This window comes from Plecotus auritus, assembly GCF_963455305.1.
Source record: "Plecotus auritus genome assembly, chromosome: 8".
NCBI lineage: Eukaryota > Metazoa > Chordata > Mammalia > Chiroptera > Vespertilionidae > Plecotus > Plecotus auritus.
Window position 1 is genome coordinate 64,988,765 of NC_137782.1, and position 8,649 is coordinate 64,997,413.

The following is an 8,649-nucleotide window of genomic DNA, read 5'->3' on the forward strand; positions in this document are numbered from 1 at the left end:
ACTCTGCTGAAATGGAAGGTTCCACTATTTTCCTGGAGTTTTTGTGGCATCCTTAGGCTTACAACTAGCAGTCACTAGGATACAACAACTTTCTCTTCACCAGGTCTTCACTGTGGACCTGTGTAATATTCTGTGGGCTGATAAAATTGTCAAGCTTCCTGTTGATCCAAATTATGGAAACAACATTAGACAAGATGATGATAGTATACTGCAGTGTCTACTATGTGAAAACAATTTGCTTAAGAACTACATGATGGGTAATTGATACCGTGGGCTGCTGCTTCCTCTCTTCAGTGAGTCTGGGCAAAGAAAGGAAACAAGACTCACTGTGCTTTCTGCCCTCTGTCCTCCACCTCAGATTTCAACTTTTGAGCACAATCCCAAAACTAATAAATAATCATAATGAAAGTACCATTTGATGCTAATCGGGAAATGACCTTGGCTCTAGAGATTCTAAGCATCTATGACAAAGAACCTCTTAATAACTCTGGATTTCACATATCCAAGGCTTGTGACTGATGCCTTCTTGCTGGAAACCAATCATTCTACCACTAATAGAAAGATGTGGACAGGAAACTGGGAAGGCTGGTCAACAACCTTAATTGTTTTGATCACTCACTGTTTAGTTGAAACATTGTTAGCTGAAGCAGCCTCCACCTCTGTTTGTTTCATGTAAATTTCTGTTATTGGAATTTCCTGCCTAAAGGTTATAGGCTTATCCCATAGTCTCAATTAAAGGGACTGCAAGGCCAGAGCAAGGGGTAGTCCTTCCACTAGAGTTGGGCTCCCACCTGGCCCCCAATATTCCAAAATTAATACTTTTCCAAGTCTCTTTTCATTTGTGTGCGGCCTTCTCCAGAACCCGAACCCTGAACCGGAACCCTGAACCACGCGGGACGTGAAAGGGGTTCCCACACCTTCTAATTCTCAGAAAACTTGAGAATTGAAAATTGATCCTGGTGAACAAGTTCAGTATATAGGAATTCAATTCAAAAGCAACCCAATGAATTAAGAAGTGATTCATGATAATACCAAGGGGTATTAAAGAAAAAATAGCAACCTGGATGAGGATCTATATAAAAGCAATATTAATAATGCAAAAATTTAATAGTGGCCCTAACCGGTTTGGCTCAGTGGATAGAGCGTCGGCCTGCGGACTGAAGGGTCCCAGGTTCGATTCCGGTCAAGGGCATGTACCCTGGTTGCGACCACATCCCCAGTTGGGGGTGTGCAGGAGGCTGCTGATCGATGTTACTCTCTCATCGATGTTTCTAACTCTCTATCCCTCTCCCTTCCTCTCTGTAAAAAATCAATAAAATATATTTTTAAAAAAAAATTTAATAGTGATAGAGCAGAGGAAACCAAGATGGCGGCATAGGTAAACACCTAAACTGCTGCCTCGCACAACAATTTCAAAACTACAACTAAAAGACAGAACGGACACCATCCAGAACCACAGGAAAGCTGGCTGAGTGAAAATTCTACAACTAGAAGGAAAGAGGAAAGCTCACAGAGAATTGGAGGTACGGCAAAGGGTCTTTGTGCGCGCAGAGAGGAAGGGCGGCTGAGAGCCTGGCTGACTTTCTCTGGCGGAAGGGGGAAGGAAGCTTCCGACCGCACTGAACCCCAGTTCTGACAGCACTGAACCCCAGTTCTGGGCGAACCCCTGGGGACCCACGCTCTTACGGGGGGGAGTCTGGACTCTCGGGCGGAGACTCGGGAGCCGGGGAAGGCGGAGGACTGAAAGTGGCCGCGCGCGCGCGCACCAGTGTGCACAAAGGCTGCGGAAGTTGCCACAGGCTTTCCCTAGTGGAAGGGAGTCAGAGGATTCTGACTGCACTGAGCCCCAGTTCTGACTGCAGTGAACCCCAGTTCCAGGCGAGCCCCTGGGGACCCACGCTCTTGTGGGGGGAGTCTGGACTCTCGGGCGGAGACTCGGGAGCCGGGGAAGGCGGAGGACTGAAAGTGGCCGCGCGCGCGCGCACCAGTGTGCACAAAGGCTGCGGAAGTTGCCACAGGCTTTCCCTAGTGGAAGGGAGTCAGAGGATTCTGACTGCACTGAGCCCCAGTTCTGACTGCAGTGAACCCCAGTTCCAGGCGAGCCCCTGGGGACCCACGCTCTTGTGGGGGGAGTCTGGACTCTCAGGCGGAGACTCGAGCTGGGGAAGGCGGAGGACTGAAAGCGCACATGCGTGCAAGGGCAAGGCTGACAGGAAGCCAAAACTGAGACTCCACCCTATCCAAGCTGAGCACAGAGGCTATTGCAATTTGGCAAGTCTAATCCTATAAGGCTGTCTCCAGCACCGAACTTCTCCCAGCATAGACACAGCTGATCCTTACAGCCAACTGGCCTGGAGGTCAATTCTTCCCAGTGATACCAACAACAATAAAGACTTAATTACAACAAGGCTGTACACACAGTCCACAAAGGGGTGCACCAAGAGTGTCAACCTCAGGTTAACTGGGGAAGCAGACCCACTGGGCCATATTGGAAACCTAGCACAAATATCTATCTTACCAACTCAGGGAATCAGTGAAAATGCGGGGTCAAAGAATCAGATCACAAACGAAAGAAATGGAGGAAAACAAACGACTGGATATAGAATTCAAAACCACGGTTATAAGACTTTTTAAGAATATCCTAGAAAAGGCCGATAAATATAACGAGACCCTCGAAGATATGAAAAAGGACCAACTAGAAATTAAACATACACTGACTGAAATAAAAAATACTATACAGAGACCCAACAGCAGACTAGAGGAACACAAGAATCAAGTCAAAGATTTGAAATACAAAGAAGCAAAAAACACTCCACCGGAAAAGCAAAAAAAAGAAAAAAGAATCCAAAAAGTTGAAGATAGTGTAAGAAGTCTCTGGGACAACTTCAAGTGTACAAACATCAGAATTATGGGGGTGCCAGAAGAAGAGAGAGAGCAAGATACTGAAAACCTATTGGAAGAAAGAATGACAGAAAACTTCCCCCACCTGGTGAAAGAAATAGACTTACAAGTCCAGGAAGCGCACAGAACCCCAAACAAAAGGAATCCAAAGAGGACCACACCAGGACACATCATAATTAAAATGCCAAGAGCAAGACAATGAGAGAATATTAAAAGCAGCAAGAGAAAAACAGTTAATTACCTACAAGGGAGCACCCATACGACTGTCAGCTGATTTCTCAACAGAAACTATGCAGGCCAGAAGGGAGTGGCAAAAGATATTCAAAGTGATGAATAGCAAGAACCTACAACCAAGATTACTCTACCCAGCAAAGCTATCATTCAAAATTGAAGGGCAGATAAAGAGTTTCACAGACAAGAAAAAGCTAAAGGAGTTCATCACCACCAAACCAGTATTATATGAAATGCTGAAAGGTATTCTTAAAGAAGAGGAAGAAGAAGAAAAAGGTAAAATCGCCTGCGGACTGAAGGGCACATGCCCAGTTTCGGGCTCAATCCCCAGTAGGGGGCGTGCAGGAGGCAGGCGATAAATGATTCTCTCTCATCATTGATGTTTCTCTCTCTCTGTCCCTCTCCCTTCCTCTCTGAAATCAATAAAAATACATTTTTTAAAAAAAAAAACTGTGGTTCAATTCTTATTATGTGTCCTTCCCCTATCAAGGGCACATACTTAGGTTGCCGGTTCAATCCCTGGTCAGGGCATGTACAGGAGGAAACCAATCGATGTTTCTCTCTCACATCGATCTCTCCCTCTCAAAAAGATAAAAATAAGTAAAACATATCCTTGGGTGAGGATAAAAATATATATACACACACACACACACACACATACTGTATGTGTATATATATACATATATATACTTTTTTAAATCACAAATAATCTTTCCCAAAGATGAAAATCCTTAAAATTTTTGGTATCTATCCTACCAAATTTTTTAAAAATTTTATACATATATATATGTAACAAAGACTAAATCATACAATGCATACTTCCTCTCCTTTTACACTTAATACATCATTGATGGCTTTTTATGTCATTAAATCCTCAATTGTCATTTAAAGCTGCATGAAATTCTAATTAATGTACCATAAATTAGCAAAGTATTGATGAACACTGAGATTTTCAAACCCTTGTTATAAGTAATGCTAAGAAGGGGATATAGTTTTTATATCCTTGTGAACTTATCCATTTATTCTATGTGTTAATTCTGGGTCAAAGGACAAGCATAATTTTGTTTTATTTAATTCTGTTTTAGATTTTGAATATATATTGACAAAATATATTGTACCAAAATACTAAAATCACAAGCACAGCCCTAGCCAGTTTGGCTCAATGGATAGAGCGTCGGCCTGCAAACTGAAGGGTCCCAGGTTTGATTCCGGACAAGGGCACATACCCGGGTTGCGGGCTCGATCCCCAGTGGGGGGCGTGCAGGAGACAGCTGATGGATGATTCACTCTTATCATTGATGTTTCTATCTCTCCCTCTCCCTTCCTTTCTTTCTGAAATCAATAAAGAAATATATATTTTAAAAATAAATAAATAATAAATAAAATCACAAACACAGTTGTTCCTGTTTTGCCTCACCCTTGCCAACAGTAGCTAGAAAGCTTATTTGCAAAGAATGGGTGCTAGACTTTCAGGTATTCTGTAAGTACTCAGTAAATTTGTGCAATAGCCAATTAGATACTCTGACCAAATCTGTTTGCCTGATGGCAGGAATTTCTGCTTCATCACTGGCTCACTGCCCAACTTTTGATCTCATTTAAAGTCTAAGTTAGAGCTCCAGGCAAGTGACACAAGTAGCTCTGTCCCATCCACCCACTGCACTCTCCCCAGGCATGTCCCTGTCCTTCAGGCATGAAGTTCTTGCCTCTGGCTTTTGTTGCTCTCCTATTCCTGGCTTCAATGACCTTAAGTAACTTGAAATTCTCCATATTGAGAAGAGAGTGATGGAGGGGAGGGGAGACAGAAACAAAAGCATTAGATACATCTATTTTAAAATGAAGAAAAAAAAGTTATGGACATCTACAGGAGGGGGAGAATTATAAACAACCATTTAAAGTCTCTGGAAACTGATCTAAGTATATACAGCAAATACAAGAAGCATTTATTTAAGAAAATCTACTATATCTCATTGAGATTGTGGGAGTCTGTGGCATCAGGGCCAGAACTTGATCTCAATGTTGGAGTCACAACACAAGGATGGGAACAGTGGGAGACATGATTCAGTGGAGACCATCCAACAGTCTACATTCTTTCTTCTAGTCTAGCCCCAAATAATTCATATCTTTCTCTCATACAAAATATAACCCCTCCTTCCCATGACTCCCAACTCTTATCATATCATGACCTTGGGTTTAGGTTTGAAGACTAAGATCCCATCATCTAAATTGGGTCCAAATATAGATGAAACTCCTTCAACTTGACCCTCTTGATCCAGACACCTATGAACTAAAAAAGTAAGTTATCTGCCCACCGCCCACACACATCTCACTCAAAGTACAATGGAGACACAGGGACAGAATAGCAACAATTAACACTCCTATTCAAAAGGGGAAGGTGGGGAACAGGAGGGGACATACATAACAGTCACTGGTCCAAAATAATTCTTAAATCCAGTCAGGCATACATTGACAGTTCCCTGTTCTCTGGGGACAGAGAATATTCTCTAATTAGTAAGCACTTCCATGCCCTAGGAATGATTCCCTAATTCACTTTTTCACTTCTGCTCTTGGATTTACCCTGGGCACTTGACTCCACCCCATGAGATATAAGAAGGGCCAGTGTTTGCAGCTGCTTATCTTGTTTCTGCCTATATGGCGTTGGAGTGCTAGAGGAATCTTTTCATTTTGCACTGTCTCATCTCTTTTACTCCTAGCTGGTGTTTTTTGCTTGTACAATTAGCTTTAAAACTTGGTGGACCTTGCATGAATCTGACTAGCATTGATATCATGATCCAAAACGCATGTCTGTAATACTTTCTAAGACAGACCTCTCTTCTTTATGAATCAAAAATTCTCTTCTAAGTCTAGTTTGGAAACTCCTGGGGGTTCCAAAAATACTTTCAAGGGGCCCATGAAATTAAAACTATTTTTATAAGAATACTAAAACATTACTTGTCATTTTCACTCTCATCCTCTCCCTGTGCATTTTCCAGGGGCTGCATGGCATATGATGTCACAACCAATTATAATGCAGAAGTGGTTATGAGAATCCGGATGTCTTTTATTTAGCCAGGTGTTGTTTTTTTGGTTTTGGTTTTTTAACCCTCACCTGAGGATATGTTTTTATTGATTTTAGAGAGAGAGAGGAAGGGAAAGAGAGAAATAGAGAAATATCTATGTGAAAGAGAAATATTGATGGGTTACCTCCCACCTACACCTCAGGGATTGAATCTGCAACCTGGTTATGTACCCTGACTGAGAATCAAACCCACCTTTTGGTGTATGGGAAGACACTCCAACCAACTGAGCCAGGGCTATTTAGCCAGGTTTTTTAAGAGATTAGAGAAAATGTAAAATAATGCCACTATTCTAACTTTTCTGTTTTGAAAAATAGCTATTTTCATTAAAATTATGTTCTTAATTTTACCCATGTAATGGTCTCATATATTTTTTTTAATTCTGGACAATTTTAATCTTTCTTTAGAAGTTTCTTCTTTAAATGAGAAATTTCTTTCCCTGCTTAAATTCAAATTCTAATATTTTGTGCAATAAGCTTACAATTGCTATTTAATGGCTGCATATTGGGTGGAGTTTGTATTGTCCTGAATTTGTAAATAAACAGTGACCATACCTCATGCATGGTCTAAGAAATGGCTAATACACATTGTAATCTTTCAATTATTTTTTTAAATCTTTATTGTTGAGAGTATTACAGATATTCCCCCCACCCCCCGCCGCCATTGGCCCCCTCCACCCAGTTCCCACCTCGCCCCAGGCCTTCACCACCCTATTGTTTGTGTCCATAGGTAATGCATATATGCATATAAGATCTTTGGTTAATCTCTTCCCACCCCCTCCCCCTCTGAGATTTGTCAGTCTGTTCCATGTTTCCATGCCTCTGGTTTTATTTATTTTTAATATATTCTTATTGATTTCAGAGAGGAAGGGAGAGGGAGAGATAGAAACATCAATGATGAGAGAGAATCATTGATTGGCTGCCTCCTGCACGTCCCACCCTGGGGACCGAGCCGGCAACCAGGGCATATGCCCTGACTGGGATTGGAACTGGAACCTCCTGGTCCATAGGTAAATGCTCAACCACTGAACCACACCAGCTGGGCATGGTTCTATTTTAGTGATCAATTTATTTTGTTCATTAGATCCTTTGTTCGTTTATTTTTATTTTTAAATTCAATTGTTGATAGATATGTATTTATTGCCGTTCTGGAGGTAAGAATTTTACAAGCATTACTTATATTAGTGGTAAAGGTGGAACTGGAGAGTACTGCACCTTCTCCATGCTGCACGATGAGAACCACCAATAGTGTAATGGAACCTGAGGCCCTTTCCAAACAGCCTGCAGATGCCAACCCTCACATCTCCCTGTGCTTGTGGACTGCTGTGGTGATCCACTGGGTGTCAGGATTCCTTCTCATAGCTTTATGGAATGGATCAATGAGGATAACCTCAAAGAATTTGTAAGTAGTATCTTCACCAACCCATAAGAATTCCGGACTCTCAGAGCCCCACGTGGCATCCAGCTCACTCCTTGGCAACAGACTGAAGACTTTGAGCAAACTTTAGCTGGTTAACACTACATGGACAGGCTTGCTGTAGGTCGCACCCTTAGAAACTGAGCTTTGCAGCCACCACAGTGCACATGAATCTGGTATGTGATATAACCTTGCTTAGCCTTGTATCCCAGCCTGCACACTTTTTCAGGCCAAGTTGGGCGGGGGACCTATGGAGCACAGAGAGCTGACAATACTGCCAGCAATGCACCTGAGAAGGAAACACATTACATCAGACTGCTTCTTCTTCCACAGCTCCTGGATGTACTTGTAAGTGCCCATCTTGTTTTACCTTATGGCTGCAGTCAGATAAAGACCCTTTCTCCCCTTCTTCTTCTCCTCCTTTCCCTCCCCTTCCCCTTCCCCTTCTTCTTCCTCTTCTTAAAGAACTAAAGTAGTGGTCGGCAAACTGCGGCTCACAAGCCACATGCAGCTCTTTGGCCCCTTGAGTGTGGCTCTTCCACAAAATACCAAGGCCTAGGCGAGTCTATTTTGAAGAAGTGGCATTAGAAGAAGTTTAAGTTTAAAAAATTTGGCTCTCAAAAGAAATTTCAATCGTTGTACTGTTGATATTTGGCTCTGTTGACTAATGAGTTTGCCAACCACTGAAGGCTCGGTGCATGAATTCATGCACAAGTGGGGTACCTCGGCCTGGCCTGCGGAATTGGGCTGAAACTGGCTCTCCAACATCCCCCGAGGGGTCCCGGATTGCGAGAGGGAGCAGGCCAGGCCGAGGGACACCACCGGTGTACGATTGGGGCCAGGGAGGGACGCGGGAGGTTGGCCAGCCGGGAGGGACCACGGGAGGGCTCCAGGGCGTGTCCGGCTCAACTCACTCAGTCCTGATGGGCTGGACCCCAGCAGCAAGCTAACCTACTGGTTGGAGATTTTGCCCCCTGGTGGTCAGTGAACATCATAGCAACTGGTCGACTGTCTGCCCCCTGGTGGT

The 8,649-nt window shown here is 43.1% G+C and overlaps 1 pseudogene across 1 annotated transcript; it reads right to left on the reverse strand.

The window, feature by feature from the left end:
* Positions 1–7,386: 7,386 nt before the first annotated feature.
* On the reverse strand, positions 7,387–7,982 carry LOC308256574 (large ribosomal subunit protein eL15-like; annotated as a pseudogene). Its single transcript has one exon. The product of its transcript is annotated as a large ribosomal subunit protein eL15-like (transcript).
* Positions 7,983–8,649: the final 667 nt, after the last annotated feature.